Source organism: Hippopotamus amphibius, chromosome 11 (genome assembly GCF_030028045.1).
Source record: "Hippopotamus amphibius kiboko isolate mHipAmp2 chromosome 11, mHipAmp2.hap2, whole genome shotgun sequence".
In the NCBI taxonomy this organism is placed as follows: Eukaryota; Metazoa; Chordata; class Mammalia; order Artiodactyla; family Hippopotamidae; genus Hippopotamus; species Hippopotamus amphibius.
In genome coordinates, this window is record NC_080196.1 from 43,356,277 (window position 1) to 43,373,820 (window position 17,544).

General features: G+C 41.6%; 1 pseudogene; it reads left to right on the forward strand.

Annotated features, from left to right (window-relative positions):
* Nucleotides 1–1,593: 1,593 nt before the first annotated feature.
* LOC130830893 (boLa class II histocompatibility antigen, DQB*0101 beta chain-like) lies at nt 1,594–17,294 on the forward strand (annotated as a pseudogene).
* The last annotated feature ends 250 nt before the right edge of the window (nt 17,295–17,544 follow it).

Below are 17,544 nucleotides of genomic sequence, written 5' to 3' on the forward strand. Positions count from 1 at the left end.
ACCTTTGGTTCTCTGATAGGAGAAGAACATTCTGATGTTGACACTGAACTCTCCCCATAGGGCAAATGTTCTGAGATGCTGATAAAAGAAGTTGATATCTTCTTAGTGTCTGTCCCCAATGGAACTTTCAAAACAGAGAATTGGTCTCACCAGGAAAGTCTCTCTCGACTGTTCTTCATTCCTTTAACCCATATTCACTGCTTTTCCTCTCAGTCTTTATTTCCATGCCGACATCTGCCTGTACTGTGATCACTGACAAATAGGGTGATCCTGAGGACTGATGATTACCCAGAATCAAGACGTTTCCCTGGATCATCTCTCTTTCAGGCATTTCTTAGCAGTAGCTGCCTTTAATCCTAGAACAGAGATGAGGGCAATGTCAGGAAGAAATCTAGAGAGGGCTGGAGTTGGGTGGAACCAGCTTACCCTGTCAGATCGGGTGTCAGCCATTCTTTTTTTTTTTTTTTTAAATAAATTTATTTATTTATTTATTAGCTGTGTTGGGTCTTCGTTGCTGCACATGGGCTTTCTCTAGTTGCTGCAAGCAGGGGCTACTCTTCACTGTGGTGCATGGACTCCTCATTACGGTGGCTTCTTTTGTTGTGGAGCATGGGCTCTAGGGGCATGGGCTTCAGTAGTTGCGGCAGGTGGGCTCAATAGTTGTGGCACATGGGCTTAGTTGCTCCGTGTCAGCCATTCTTTTTTTTTTTTATTTTTTTTTATTTTTTTTTGGGGGGTACACAGCCATTCTTAAAAGACCCGTGAACTGTAAATTTTGTTGTCACTTGAAGAGTGTGTATAAAGACGCCTCTGAGATTAGGAGACTCCAAGGATTATGGTCTGCCAGGACAGGCAGCATGCAAATGCCTCTGCTTTCTCAGTGGGGCGTGGGGTGAAGGGTGGTGGGTATGTGGATGAGGGTTTAGGTGAGGACTTTCATAATGTTACAAACCAAATTACCTCAAAAAAAAAAAAACCCCCAAACCAAAACCTCACATGAATAGAAATTATGTAATTTGTTGAAGGTTACACTTTATCAATTCCTTGTGATACAAGTACATTTTTTTTCTCAAAATCTGTTGCCTTTACAACATATCTCATGGTGTCTTGTAAGTCAAGGAATAAGGTAATGAACAAGCTTTTAGACAATTATCTTCTCTCTCAGGGAATATCATCCCATTTCCTTCCACCTCCCTACTGTCAAACCCTAAATATGAGAACCAGAAAAACTAAAGAAATATCCCAGGAAGAAATATTTCAAACCATTTTCTTTTCCTGGTTCCTGAAACCTCCAAACATGTTTTCAGCATGTCACCCAGTTCCGTGATATTTGGTGATGACCTAGTGATGGGTACCATGATGGTCCCTGAATAATTTTTGAATTGAGATCTTTCTTTCAAGGTGTTTACCCAGAGACAAATGAGAACATAAGTTATCAGATTGATTGGCCTTTTCCCTAGGTACTGTCCAGTCCTAAAATTCATAGGTTTCCTCATTTTCATTCTCTGCAGAATGAAACATCGGGTTCATTGGTGGCAGCCATGGTGACTGCCAATGCTTTTGTTACACTGTTTCTGTTTCAGGTATGGAAGGATGAGGGTGACCATCCCCAGGAACCCTTGGACTGTGGCTGGAGTTGTGATGGTTGTTTTCATGGGGTTGCAGACCCCCATGGCCCACTGCAGAGATGCTCCAAGTAAGTGCTCGACAGCTACTCTTCCGACATCTCTAATCTGGAGTTAACTCCCCCAGGGTCTCTTTGGTTTAGGGTTGAGTGTGCTGCACTCTGACCAAATCCCAGAGAGAATTTAGAAGGGCTTCTATCATGGTCCAGATTTCTCTTCCACAGGAAAAAGAATGTTGCTAGGTTCCTGTTTTCAACCTCTGCTTTTGCAGGGAAGGCTAATTTCGCTCAGGGAAAAGACTTTGGGATCTCAAAGCTGGCAGAAAAAAAGTCCATTTCTATACCAGATGCAAGACAAAATGGAAATCATTAAGATATCACAGAGACTAAGTGAGAAGGATTTACTATCCTAGGGGCTTTTGGGGGCAAGCGGTGTTTATGTCCCCTCGGACTGAGGGTTGGAGAAATTCAAGACAGCCTTAATCTCTGCAGCTTCACTGTGTGAAGAGCGTAAGTTCCTTGAATGTCAGCAGCAGGTCCATGGAGATAACTTTGTAGGGTCTGAGAGGAGAAATCGGAAGGGTACAGGCAATGATAGTCACTAATTCTGAGTTTATGTACAAACTTGGATAAGGATTGTTGCTGAAGAGCTATGAGACAGGTGAAAAAAACAAGGGAATTACTATTTATTGTGCACTCACGAATTTCCAAAGCCTGTAGTAATACATTTCACACATCTTTCTAAAACACACGCACGTACATATGGGTGACTCTAGGATAAGTGTTATTAGCTGACGTTAAAAAAAATAAATTTATTTATCTATTGGCTGTATTGGATTTTTGTTGCTGCGTGCGGGCTTTCTCTAGTTTCGGAGAGCTGGGGCTACTCTTCTTGCCGTGCGTGGGCTTCTCATTGCGGTGGCTTCTCTTGTTGAGGAGCACAGGCTCTAGGCACTCAGGCTTCAGTAGTTGCAGCACGAAGGCTCAGTAGTTGTGGTGCATGGGCTTAGCTGCTCCATGGCATGTGGGATCATCCTGGCCCAGGGATCGAAACTGTGTCACCTGCATTGGCAGGCAGATTCTTAACCTCTGTGCCCATCAATTTTCATTGTTGTGTAGGAGATTCCATGCTATGAATGTGCTACAATGTACTTACCCACTCTTTTTTTTTTAATTTGTATTTATTTTTATTTCATAGGTAATATATATTCATCATAACAGTTTCAAATCTTATTAATGTGTATAACGTCAAATGTGGAAGTAGCTTCTTTCCTCTTCATCTCCCCTCCTCCCACCCCCAGTTCCATTTCCTGGAGAGAATCACTTTGCCAGTTAGATAGATAACCTCCCAGATGTTTCTCTGTGCAATTGCAGATATAAATGTCAATTTCCACTTTATCTCTGCTTGCCTGTTTCACAGGACACACAAGCTTAACAAAGCCAAAATGGACTCAGGACTTTCTCCACTAAAGTTTCTCCCCCAGGTTTTCTCCTCTTGGTAAATAACACCACCATGCCACCCAACTGTTCAGGCCCCAAGGCTGGGAGACATCCTTGAGTCCTTCTTTGCTGTAGGACCCCAAGTCCAATCTGTTAGCAAATCCTGTAGGCTCTACCTTCAAAACATGCTCCTGTCTGGACACTTGTCATACTCTCCACTGCCAACAACTGAAGCCCATGGGCCTAGAGCCTCTGTTCCATAACAAGAGAAGCCACTGCAATGAGAAGCTCGAGCACCGCAGTGAAGAGTAGCGCCTGCTCGCCACAACTAGAGAAAGCCCTCGCACACAGCAACGAACAATGCCGCCAAAAAACACAGTACCTGGTCTGAGCTGCCATGTGCTTACCCATTTTAATGTGCACTTTTGGGTTCCTTCCATTTCCCCCCCACCATGTATCCTGGAACGTATGCATCTGCATTTTCTTAGACTACAGTATATATGAGGGTGAGTCAAAAATTACCTGTACTCTGGCTGCAGAATTTATTTTAATTGACTGTTAGAAAAGACAAATACATCATTTTTCAACATAATCTCCTTGATTTTCAATACACTTTGCCCATCTGTCAACAAGCTTTCATATTCCCTCATTAAAAAATGTTTTAGGCTGAGCTGTGAGCCACCAATGCACCTCTGTCTTCACTTCTTCATCAGAAGTGAATCTTCGTCCTTGTAGGGCTGTTTTCAGGGGATCAAACAGGTGAAGGTCCAATGGAGCAACATCAGGACTCTAGGGAGGATGCTGTAACACCTCAAAACAAAGTTTTTGCAGAATGTTGACAGTGTGGGCAGAAGTGTGTGGACGTGCATTGTCACACAAGATCACAACGCCCTTGGATAGCAGTCTTCTGCATTTAATCCAGTTTAGGCTTCAGCTCTTCAATAAGCATCTCACTGTAACGAGCACTGTTGATTGTTGAGGGTTTTTCCTGATAATGTATCAGTACTGGCCCTAGAGAATCCCAGAAAACTGTAAGCATCAAGTTTCCAGCTGATGGATGACTTTTGAACTTTTTCTTGGTCGGCAATTGAGGATGTTTCCATTCCATACTCTGCCGTTTACTCTCAGGCTTGGAGTGGTGAATCCATGTCTTGTCACCAGGAATGATTCTCTTTAAGAAACTTTCACCTTCCTTAGAGTATCGGTCCAAATTTTGTTTGCCGATGTCCAAATGCTTCTGTTTATGGTCTTCCGTGAGTTGTTTCAGTACCCATCTTGCACAAACTTTTTGAAACCTAAGTCTCTCTTGGATTACTCACTTTTAAGGTGTTACAGTATCCTCCCTATAGCCCTGATCTTGCTCCATTGGACTTTCACCTGTTTGATCCCCTGAAAGCAGCCCTACGAGGACAAAGATGCATTTCTGATGAAGAAGTGAAACAGTGGTGCATTGGTGGCTCACAGCTCAGCCTAAAACATTTTTTAATGAGGGAATACGAAAGCTTGTTGACAGATGGACAAAGTGCACTGAAAAGCAAGGAGATTATGTTGAAAAATATGTATTTGTCTTTTCTAAAAGTTATTTAAAATAAATTCTACAGCCAGAGTGCAGGTAATTTTTGACTCACCCTCATACTTAGTATGGAATTGGAGGTTCAAGGTAGTATGCATATCTTTACAGCAGAACGTCCAAGTGTTATTCACATGGGTGGCTTCTATGTGTCCTCTCACAAGTGATTTGTAAAAGAACCCAATTCCTGGCACTTATGATATTTTATACAGTCTGTTTCCTTATCTGTTGGATGTGGCGTGGTATTTCACTGTATGTTTTAAATTGAAGTATAGTTGATTTGCAATGCTGTGTTAATTTCTGCTGTACAGCAAAGTGATTCAGTTATACATATATACACATCCTTTTTTTAAAAAATATTCTTTTCCATTGCGATTTATCACAGAATATTGAATATAGTTCCCTGTGCTATTCAGTAGGACCTTGTTGTTTAACCATCCTATATATAATAGTTTGCATCTAGTAACCCCAAACTCCCACTCCATCCCTCCCCTCTCCTCTCCCTTGGCAACCACAAATCTGTTCTCTATGTCTGTGTTTCATTGTATTTTTAACTTGCATTTCCCAGATTATAATAAGGATGAGCAATTCCTCATATATTTATTGTCCACTCATATTTACTCTTTATTGAAATATCTATTTAGATATTTCTTCTTTTTTCTACTATATTATCTGTTTTATTTGTTTTTAAAAGATATAAAAATACTGTATTCTGAACCAACCCCTGGTCAACACATGCTTTGCTGATATTTGTTGGTACTTTGTGGCTTGTCCTTTTATTCTCTTAAGATATCTTTTGATGAGCAGAAGTTGTTAATCTTTAAAAATTAATTAAGTAATTTGTTGGCTATGCTGGGTCTTCGTTGCTATGCGTGGGCTTTCTCTAGTTGCAGACAGTGGAGGCTACTCTTTGTTGCCGTGCGCAGGCTTCTCATTGCAGTGTCTTCTCCTGTTGCGGAGCAGGGGCTCTAGGTACACAGGCTTCAGTAGTTGCAGCACATGGGCTTAGCTGCTCAGCAGCATGTGGGATCTTCCTAGTCCAGGGATTGAACCCGTGTCCCCTGCATTGGCAGGCAGATTCTTAACCACTGTGCCACCAGGGAAGTCCCTGGAAGTTGTTAACTGTAATGAAGTTGAATTTATCAATCATTTCTCCTTACGGCTATTCCTTTTCCTGATTTGCTTAAGAAATCCTATACTTCCAGACATGAAGTTGTCCTCTGATTTCATTTGCTAATGCATTGGTAGGATTGTGTTTCATACTTAGGGCTTTAATTCACTAAGGTTTAGTTTGCATAGGGTGTGAGGAACGGTCCAACTTCCTCTCCCCTCAACCATGGATACACAACACCACTTATTAACAAAAGCATTGTTTCCCCAGTGATCTGTAGTGCCCCCCAAGTCATAAATTTAGTGTAAATATATGCATGGAGCTTATTTGGGGATATATTATGCCATCTGTCTATTTTTTTTATATCTGTGTCCATAACACAGCCTGTAATTACCATTGTTTTATTTGATACCTTGGTATTTAATAGAGCAATGTTTTTCACGATGTTTACTTCTTCAAGAGTAGTTTGACTAATTTTTGCTCCTTGTACTTCTATTAAGTTTTAAGATAGGCTTATAAAGTTTTAAATAATTTTTAAAAATCTGTAGAAAAAATTTTAAGAACTTTTATTGAGATGCAGTTAACAGACAATAAACTGCATATATTTAGAGTGTACCATTTGGTATCCCAATCTCCCAATTCATTCCCCCTCAACCCTCCCCGCTTTCCCCACTTGGTGTCCATATGTTTGTTCTCTACATCTGTGTCTCTATTTCTGCCTTGCAAACCGGTTGATCTGTACCATTTTTCTATATTCTACATATATGTGTTAATATACGATATTTGTTTTTCTCTTTCTGACTCACTTCACTCTGTATGACAGTCCCTAGGTCCATCCATGTCTCTACAAATGTCCCAGTTTCATTGCTTTTTTTACAGCTGAGTAATATTCCACTGTATATATGTACCACATCTTTTTTTATCCATTCATCTGTTGATGGACATTTAGGTTGCTTCCATGTCCTGGCTATTGCAAATAGTGCTGCAGTGAACATTGGAGTGCATGTGTCTTTCTGAATTATGGTGTTCTCTGGGTACATGCCCAGCAGTGGAATTGCTGGGTCATATGGTAACTCTATTTTTAGTTTTGTAAGGAACCTCCATACTGTTCTCCATAGTGGCTCTATCAATTTACATTCCCACCAACAGTGCAAGAGCGTTCCTTTTTCTCCACACCCTCTCCAGCATTTACTGTTTGTCGATTTTCTGATGATGGCCATTCTAACCAGTGTGAGGTGATACCTCATTGTAGTTTTGATTTGCATTTCTCTAATAATTAGTGATTTTGAGCAGCTTTTCATGTGCCTCTTGGCCATCCATATGTCTTCTTTGGAGAAATGCCTACTTAGGTCTTCTGCTCATTTTTTGAGTGGGTTGTTTGTGTTTTTGATATTGAGCTGCATGAACTGTTTATATATTTTGGAGATTAATCCTTTGTCTGTTGATTCATTTGCAAATATTTTCTCCTATTCTGAGGGTTGTCTTTTCATCTTGCTTATAGTTTCCTTTGCTGTGCAGAAACTTTAAAGTTTCATTAGGTCCCACTTATTTATTTTTGTGTTTATTTCCATTACTCTAGGGGGTGGATCAAAAAAGATCTTGCTGTGATTTACGTTGAAGAGTGTTCCTATGTTTTCCTCTAGGAGTTTTATAGTGTCTGGCCTTACATGTAGGCCTTTAATCCATTTTGAGTTTATTTTTGTGTACAGTGTTAAAGAATGTTCTAATTTCATTCTTTTACATGTAGCTGATCAATTTTCCCAGCACCACTTATTGAGGAGGCTGCCTTTTCTCTATTGTATATCCTTGCCTCCTTTGTCATAGATTAGTTGACCATAGTTTATCTCTGGGCTTTCTATCCTGTTCCATTGATCTATATTTCTGTTTTTGTGCCAGTACCATACTGTCTTGATCACTGTAGCCTTGTAGTATAGCCTGAAGTCAGGAAGCCTGATTCCACCAACTCCGTCTTTCCTTCTCAAGATTGCTTTGGCTATTCGGGGTCTTTTGTGTTGCCATACAAATCATAAAATTTCTTGTTCTAGTTCTGTGAAAAATGCCATTGGTAATTTGATGGGGATTGCATTGAATCTGTAAATTGCTTTTGGTAGTATAGTCATTTTCACAATGTTGCTTCTTCCAATCCAAGAACATGGTATGTCTCTCCATCTGTTTGTGTCTTCTTTGATTTCTTTCATGAGTATCTTATAGTTTTCTGAGTACAGGTCTTTTACCTCCTTGGTTAGGTTTATTCCTAGCTATTTTATTCTTTTTGTTGCAATGGTGAATGGGATTGTTTCCTTAATTTCTCTTTCTGATCTTTCATTGTTGGTGTATAGAAATGGAAGAGAATTCTGTGTGTTAATTTTGTATCCTTCAAATTTACCAGATTCATTGCTTAGCTCAAGTAGTTTTCTGGTGGCATCTTTAGGATTTTCTATGTATAGTATCATGTCATCTGTGAACAGTGACAGTATTACTTCTTTTCCAATTTGGATTCCTTTTATTTCTTTTCCTTCTCTGATTGCTGTGGCAAGGACTTCCAAAACTATGTTGAATAGTAGTGGAGAGAGTGGACATCCTTGTCTTGTTCCTGATCTTCGAGGAAATGCTTCCAGTTTTTCACCATTGAGAATGATGTTTACTGTGGGTTCGTCATATATGGCCTTTACTATGTTGAGGTAGGTTCCCTCTATGCCCACCTTTTGGAGGGTTTTTATCATAAATCGGTGTTGAATTTTGTCAAAAGCTTTTTCTGCATCTATTGAGATGATCATGTGGTTTTTATTCTTCCATTTGTTAATATGGTGTATCACATTGATTGATTTGCATATACTGAAGAATCCTTGCATTCCAGGGATAAACCCCACTTGATCATGGTGTATGATCCTTTTAATGTGTTGGATTCTGTTGGCTAGTATTTTGTTTAGGATTTTTGCATCTAAATTCATCAGTGATATTGGTCTGTAATTTTCTTTTTTTTTTTTGTAGTATCTTTGTCTGATTTTGGTATCAGGGTGATGGTGGCCTCATAAAATGAGTTTGGGAGTGTTCCTTCCTCTGCAATATTTTGGAAGAGTTTGAGAAGGATGAATGTTAGCTCTTCTCTAAATGTTTGATAAAATTTACCTGTGAATCCATCTGGTCCTGGACTTTTGTTTGTTGGGAGATTTTTAGTCACAGTTTCAATTTCATTACTTGTGATTTGTCTGTTCATATTTTCTGTTTCTTCCTGATTCAGTCTTGGAAGGTTATACTTTTCTAAGAATCTGTCCATTTCATCCAGGTTGTCCATTTTATCCAGGTTGTCCATTTTATTGGCATATAGTTGCTTGTAGTAGTCTCTTATGGTGCTTTTTATTTCGGCAGTGTCTGTTGTAACTTCTCCTGTTTCATTTCTAATTGTATTGATTTGCGTTCTCTCCCTCTTTTTCTTGATGAGCCTTCCTAGAGGTTTATCAATTTTATTTATCTTCTCAAAGAACCAGCTTTTAGTTTTATTGATTTTTGCTATTGTTTTCTTTGTTTCTATTTCATTTATTTCTGCTTTGATCTTTATGATTTTTCTCCATCTACTAACTTAGGGTTTTGTTTGCTCTTCTTTCTCTAGTTTCTTTAGGTGTAAGGTTAGATTGTTTATTTGGGATTTTTCTTGTTTCTTGAGGTAGGATTGTATTGCTATAAATTTCCCTCTTAGAACTGCCTTTGTTGCATCCCATAGGTTTTGGATTGTTGTGTTTTTGTTGTCATTTGTCTCTAGGTATTTTTTGATTTCCTCTTTGATGTTTTCAGTGATCTGTTGGTTTTTAGTAGCGTATGGTTTAGGCTCCATGTGTTTGTGTTTTTTACAGTTTTTTCCTGTATTTGATTTCTAATCTCATAGCATTTTGGTCAGAAAAGATGCTTGATACGATTTCAATTTTCTTGAATTTACCAAGTCTTGATTTATGACCCAAAATGTGATCTATCCTGGAGAATGTTCCATGTGCACCTAAGAAGAATGTGTAATCTGCTGTTTATGGATGTAATGTCCTATAGATATCTATTAAATCAAGCTGATTTATTGTGTCATTTAAAGCTTGTGTTTCCTTATTAATTTTCTGTCTGGGTGATCTGTCCTTTGGTGTAACTGGGGTGTTAAAGTCCCCCGCTATGATTGTGTTACTGTCGATTTCCTCTTTCATAGTTGTTAGCATTTGCCTTATGTATGGAGGTGCTCCTATATTGGGTGCATATATATTTATAATTGTTATCTCTTCTTCTTGGATTGATCCCTTGACCTTTACGTAGTGTCCTTTCTTGTCTCTTGTAAACTTTTTTATTTTAAAGTCTATTTTTTCTGATATGAGGATTGCTACTCCAGCTTTCTTTTGATTTCCATTTGCATGGAATATCTTTTTCCATCCCCTCAGTTTCAGTCTGTATGTGTCCCTAGGTCTGAAGTGAGTCTCTTGTAGACAGCATATATATGGGTCTTGTTTTTGTATCCATTCAGCCAGTCTGTGTGTTTTGGTTGGTGCACTTAGTCCATTTACATTGAAGGCAATTATCAATATGTATGTTCCTATTACCATTTTCTTAATTGTTTTGTTTATGTTTTTGTAGGTCCTTTTCTTCTCTTATGTTTCCCACTTAGAGAAGTTCCTTTAGCATTTATTGTAGGGCTGGTTTGGTGGAGCTGAATTCTCTTAGCTGTTGCTTGTCTGTAAAGCTTTTGACTTCTCCATGGAATCTGAATGAGATCCTTGCTGGGTAGAGTATTCTTGGTTGTAGGTTATTCCCTTTCATCACTTGAAATATATCATGCCACTCTCTTCTGGCTTGCAGAGTTTCTGCTGAGAAATCAGCTGTTACCCTTATGGGAGTTCCCTTGTATGTTGTTTGTCATTTTTCCCTTGTTGCTTTTAATAACATTTCTCTGTCTTTCATTTTTGTCAGTTTGACTACTATATGTCTTGGCCTGTTTCTCCTTGAGTTTATCCTGCCTGGGACTCTCTGCACTTCCTGCACTTGGGTAGCTATTTCCTTTCCCATGTTAGGGAAGTTTTCAACTATAATCTCTTCCAATATTTTCTCGGGTCCTTTCTCTCTCTCTTCCCCTTCTAGGATCCCTATAATGGGAATGTTGGCACATTTAACATTGTCCCAGAGGTCTCTTAGGCTGTCTTCAGTTCTTTTCATACTTTTTTCTTTATTCTTTTCCACCTCAGTGATTATCACCATTCTGTCTTCCAGCTCACTTATTCGCCCTTCTGCCTCAGTTAATCTGCTATTGGTTCCTTCTAGTGTATTTTTCATTTCAGTTATTGTGTTGCATATCTCTGTTTGTTTGCTCTTTAATTCTTCCAGGTCTTTGGCAAACTTTTCTTGCAACTTTTCAATCTTTGCATCCAGTCTTTTTTCAAAGCCCTGTATCATCTTCACCATCATTATTCTGAATTCTTTTTCTGGAAAGGTGCCTATCTCCTCTTCATTTAGTTGTTTTTCTGGCATTTTATCTTGTCCCTTCATCTGGTACAAAGTCTTTTGCCTTTTCATTTTCTCTGTCTTTCTGTGGCTGTGGTTTTCAGTTCCACAAGATGAAATAGTGCTGATACTGCTTGATTCTGCTGTCTGCCCTCTTGTGGAGGAAGCTATCTAGGAGGCTCGTGGGTTCTTTCTGATGGGAGGGACTAATGGTGGGTTGGGCTGGGTGGGCAGAGCTCAGTAAAACTTGAATCTGATTTGGTAGGCGGAGCTCAGTGACAGTTTAATCTGCTTGCCTGCCAATGGGTAGGGCTGTGTTCCCACCTTGCTGGTTGTTTGGCCTGAGGCTATCCAGCACTGGAGCTTACAGTCTTTTTGGTGGGGCTAATGGTGGACTCTGGGAGGGCTCATGCCAATGAGCACTCCCCAGAACCTCTGCTGCCAGTGCCCCCATCTCCTTGGTGAGCCACAGCTGCCCCCCACCTCCACAGGCAACCCTGCAACACGAGCAGGTAGGTCTGGTTCAGTCTCCTATGGGGTCACTGCTCCTTCCCCCTGGGTCCTGGTAAGCACACTTTTTTGTGTGCCCTCCAAGAGTGGAGTCTCCATTTCCCCCAGTCCTGTGGAAGTCCTGCAATCAAATCCCGTTGGCTTTCAAAGTCTGATTCTCTAGGGATTTCTCCTCCCATTGCTGGACCCCAGGTTAGGAAGCCTGACATGGGGCTCAGAACCCTCACTTTAATGGGTGGACTTCTGTGGTATAACTGTTCTCCAACTTGTGAGTCTCCCACCCAGCATTTATGGGATTTGATTTTAACGTGATTGTGCCCATCCTACTATTTCATTGTGGCTTCTCCTTTGTCTCTGGATGTGGGATTTTTTTTTGGTGAGTTCCAATGTCTTTCTGTTGATGATTGTTCAGCAGTTAGTTGTAATTCCGGTGCTCTTGCAAGAGGGAGTGAGCGCAAATCCTTCTACTCTGCCATCTTGATTCTCTCTGAAAATCTGTAGAAATTTTAACTGATATACATAGAGTCCGCACATTCACGTGGGAGAATTGTCATCTGTATAATATTGTCTTCCAATCCATGCACAAGATGTACCTATTTATATACATTATAAGCACAAAATGAATCTATATATCTTTCTACTTATTTAGGAATCTTTTAATAAAACTCATAACATTTTGTTACTTTCCTTTAGGAAGTCTTAGATATCTTTTGTAGGACCTATTCCTAGGTGATCTAATTTTTGATGCTGTAGTAAATGTATAATTAAAATTTTATTTAAAATTTGTTTCTGGTCTATAGAATGTTTGATAGTGGATCTTGAGTCCAGCCACTTGTTGAACTCTCTATTGCTTGAATCCATTCAGCAGTAGATTATTTTGGATTTTCTCCATTCACAGATTTATCCTATGCAAATACTGACAGTTTGATTTCTTCATGACCAACCATTATTCCATTATTTTTTCTTACTTTACATTTGATTTTCCCCAATGTTCAATGCAGGATTTGGGGCAGTGAAATCTAAATTCTTCCTGAGGATACAATTCTGAAGGTTGAGAGTTGATTTTATTTAGTTATTTGGGTGCACTGATATTTCCTTTGTCCCCACCTCCCCATGCTAAGCTTTTGGTTAGTTGGAATGCAAGGCTGAACTAAATCTAACTCTGATGGCCTCTGCCGCAGAGAATTTCAAGTACTAGTTTAAAGGCATGTGCTACCTCACCAATGCGATGGAGCATGTGAGGCTTGTGGCCAGACAAATCTACAAGGAAGAGATCCTGCACTTTGACAGTAACCTGGACGAGTTTGTTGCTGTATCAGAGCTGGGCCAGTCATGTACTGAGAGCTGGAACAGCCGGAAAGAGCTCCTGGCAGAGTATGGGGCCCACATGGACATGCTGTGTAGGCAAAACTACAGGGAGATGTCTCACTTCACTGTCCAGTGGAGAGGTGGGTTTAGGATGGGCTGAGATGCCTTCACGTGACCCTAAGTGGGGAAGACCCCAAGAAAGTGATCTTTTGTAGTTTCCAAGCATCTTGGTGGAACTGGGAGGGGTGTCAAGTTCCAAGGAGAAAAAGACTTTGGAAGATCTGGCTGGACAGAGTTGGGAGGGTGTGAAAATCTAAGCAGGACCAACTCTGCATCGGGGGCAGTGGCCAGCATCCTCAGTGCTCTGAACTTCGATCCTTCAAAGGTCCCAAGGCCTTGCCATATCTGGCGCGGCTTCTGGTGGGGCTTCTGAGTCCTTCCTATCTCTTGGACTCCATACCTTCCTACAACATCCAATTCTTATGTGCCTCCTTCATTCTTACACTTGCAAAAGTGATTCTCCTTCCTTGAAATGCTCTCCTGTCTCTACCTTCCCTTTCTTTTTTTATTAAAATCTCTCACCCTTAAGAGTAAGTTTCACTGAGACAGCCAGGTGGAGCTGGAGCTGGTCCTCCAACTGTGTGCACAACACACTTTGAACATATGTATACATGTATGTTATGGATATATAAGTATTTTAAAAATTATCCAGTCCATTAGCGGATATAAGCTATTATATATAGAATGGATAAACAACAAGGTCCTACTGTATAGCACAGGGAACTCTATTCATTACCCTATCGTGAACCACAATGAAAAAGAATATTAAGAAAAGAATGTATATGTATATGTGTAACTGAATCACTTTGCTGTACAGCAGAAATCATCTATACTTCAATAAAAAATCATCTATACTTCAATAAAAAAAAGTTATCCAGTCTATGCTACAAAGAGCTTTCACATCAACTGTCTTGTTCAAGAAACCAGTGAGTGCTAAATAAATGTATTCTTTTCCTGCAGAGTAGACTAACAAGTTAGCTAATTAAACCTGGAGCTGGAATTCTAATAGATGACTATTTAATACCTGTTATCTTTTTTGTGTGTGCAAGAATGTTAAGAGAGCTTTATTTATAACAATAAAACCTGAAAACAACCCAATTTTTCATCAACAAACAAATTGAGGCATAACTGTATGATAGATTCAGCAATAAAAAGAAAAAAACAAGTGGACAAATGAACTGAGATATAACCATACAACAGGATATTATGCAGCAATGAAAAGAACGGGAAACTACTACATGGATCTCACAGAGATTATGTTGAGTTACAGAAGCCAGAAACAAAATAGTACATACTATAGCATTCCATTTACATGCAGATTACAAACATGCAGGACTAATTTATGGTGTTAGAAGTTAGAAGAGTAATTGCCTCCGGTGGGGGAGGGGTGGTGGTGGTAATACCTGTTATCTTCTCTACTTTAGTTTCAAAGGATGGACTGCAGCCCCTGGTAAGAATTTCTTTGCTGCCCCATTCTCTAATTTTGTCTCTTTTTCCTGCTAGTGGCGCCTACAGTGACTGTCTTCCCAGCCAGGGCGGAGACCCTAAAGCACCGTAATCTGCTGGTCTGTTCAGTGACAAATTTCTATCCTGGCCAAGTTGAAGTCAGTGTTCCAGAATAAACAGGAGGAGACAGCTGGAGTTGTGTTCACACCTCTTACTCAGAATGGGGACTGGACCTAACAGATTCACATGATACTAGAAATCATACCACAGCATGGAGACATCTACGCTTGCCCCGTGGACCATCCAGAGCCCCATCACAGTAGAATGGCATCAGGGCCACTTCATCGACACCACAGACTCGACAGAAAACAAAAAGTGCAGGGAGAGCTCTGGGTCTGGTGGGAGTGGGGTCCCTCTTCATCCCTCCTCTCCTATATAACTCCCTGATGTAATTTCTGGGCTGAAAGTGACAGAGGACTAGATCCCAATATCTCAAGTTGAAAGGCATTCATCCAGTACTGATCTTATTTTCTCCCAAGATATGATGGTGGTCCTTTCACATGACCTGACCCCGCCCCCCCAGGCTGCAGTTCAGCCTTGGCAATGCACCTGAAGTGCTCAGGTTCTGGGCTTTGGCATCGAGGCTGGTGTTTGAAGGTGATATGTAGGGGACATACCTCCTGAGGAGCTACCATCCTCTCCCTCCTCATCCATCTGCATAGCCCCCTTGGGGTCTTTCCTTGCCTTCTTCTCTCCTCTATTTGGTTTCTGAGTGCCTCTGTCTCTTATATTCAGGACTGGACTCCAGGCTTCTAGACAAGGATGCTGTGGGCCATGGGGACAGACACTGAGACTCAGGCTTTTACTTCCCAGGGGCATAGTCTGAATCTGCCCAGAGCAAGATGCTGGGTGTAATTGGGAGTTTTGTGCTGGGGCTGATCTTTCTTGGTTTGGGTCTTATCATCCACTTTTGGGATAAGAAAGGTAAGGCACCTTGGGAGAGAATGGGGAAGACTGGTGCTGGGATGAAAAGTCTCTGTTTATCTTTCTTTAGTGACTGTCTCAGTGGCTTTGGGGTGATCTTATTTTGTGGCAATTGACCCTTATTGTATGTGGGTGCTAATGGAGGAAAGAACGTTCTGGAGGTGCCCCCTCATTTCCTTTCAGAGGCTGAGATAAAGAGAGAAATGTCATTTTCCCACTACCCAGGTGAATGAGCTTTCCTTGCCCTTTTTCATTCTCGTTGATGATAGACTGTCCTGAGGCTCCATCCACAGGTAAGGTCCCTGCCCTTCTCGCCCAGAACTGTGACGTACACAAGATAGACAAAGTTGTTGAGTGGTTTGTCGGGACCCTCTCACATGCTTTTGTTATTCTGTCCTTGGTTCACGCCACATTCATTCGTGTGAGTTGGGGCCAGGGAAACGTCTGGAACATTCTGTGTAGTCTCTGCAGGGAACTTCAGAGATGGTTTTCCCAGAAGAAGCCCCCATCTTTGTTACCAGCCATTCAGGGAGGTCTGACTGATGTCTCAGATTCCAAAAGGACAGGACGTACTCCGGAACTTGCTGGTAGGAGAGAGCACAGTAACCACAGTTCTCACCTATCTGGTTGGTCCATGACCTGTTCTCAACCGAAGCCGGCCATGTGCCCCCTTCAAGCTGAAGATTTGTGTTCACTTTAGCAGAGTATCGTCCTTACTTATTTCCAGGAGAGGTAATGAGGAGTGGAGGTTAGACAGGACTAACCTCAGCATCCCTGATCTCAAGGAGACCACAGTGAGCAGTGGCTTGAAGGGAGATCTTAGTTCCCTGCCCAGGAATTGCACCTGGGTAGCCTGGGTGAAAACCAGGACCCCTAGCCACCAGTCCACCAGGAGCTGGAGGCTAGAAGCAAAGTTGTCCTGGCTTTTTTCCCCATTGAACAATGAATTTCTCAAGGAGGCAAAACCTGTAAAAACAGGTACAAAGTTTATTATTAGAGACACAGCATAACAAGTGGGAGAGCACACAGAGAAGTAGTTTGTTCACTTAAGAAGAAGCCAGGCAGAGATACACACCCAGAGAGAAAGGGTGTGGGTGTCTTCCCTGATGAGGAGGAGCTCACCAGAGAGGCGATTCAAGTCACTTCTACGGGGCAGCTTGTCTGGGTCTTTGTTTCCCTTTGGCCAATTACCTCACTTCTTTTTCCACACCTGCCCTGCCCTAGGTCCCTCCCTGACAGGCATGCGCAGCTTTCTGCCAAGGTGGATTCCAGCGCAGAGGCCTATGGGGAGGTTGACACCACCTATTATGGGGTGGCACCCCCTCCCTTTTTTTTTTTTTGGCACACGGGCTTAGTTGCTCCGCGGCATGTGGGATCTTCCTGGAGCAGGGATCGAACTCATGTCCTCTGCATTGGCAGGCAGATTCCCAACCACTGCGCCACCTAGGAAGCCCCCCCCCCCTTTTGACCCTCGAGGAGCCTTTCTGTGCGTGTGTAGTCGGGGAGGTCTCTTTGACCGTAAGAATGAGAAATATGTGGTCTTTTTATCTTTTATGCAAACAGGACTCAGCTCCTCCTTGCTCCTGCCACTGACTTTCTCTTGGAGCATCTGTCCACAGGGGACAGTGTCAGCTGCTCAGCCTGGGGCCCACCTATCACCTGCCTCACCCCGATACTGCAGGCAGACCCTAAGGGAGGGCAGGGGCCGAGTCTTCTTCAGAGGTTGGTGTGACTTATGACTTTTTCTTCTCTCTCCTCCAGGGCTCATGCACTGACCCCAAACATTCTTCTTCCTGGGATCTGTCGCCTCTTTTCCTTGATCTTGTCCTGCTGCTCTTGTTCATGGTTCCCAGCCTCCCTTCTCTCAGGACCTGGGAACAAGGTCTGCCCGCCATCACCCATTGGGATCTGGCTCCCACAGCGCCTCAGAGGCAGCTGCCGGCTCCTCCTTTTGTTTCTGTCTTTCCTGAATTTCTGCTTGTGACTCTGCTTTCCTCCCTGGCTGCTCTCTGCGCTGCCCGCTGA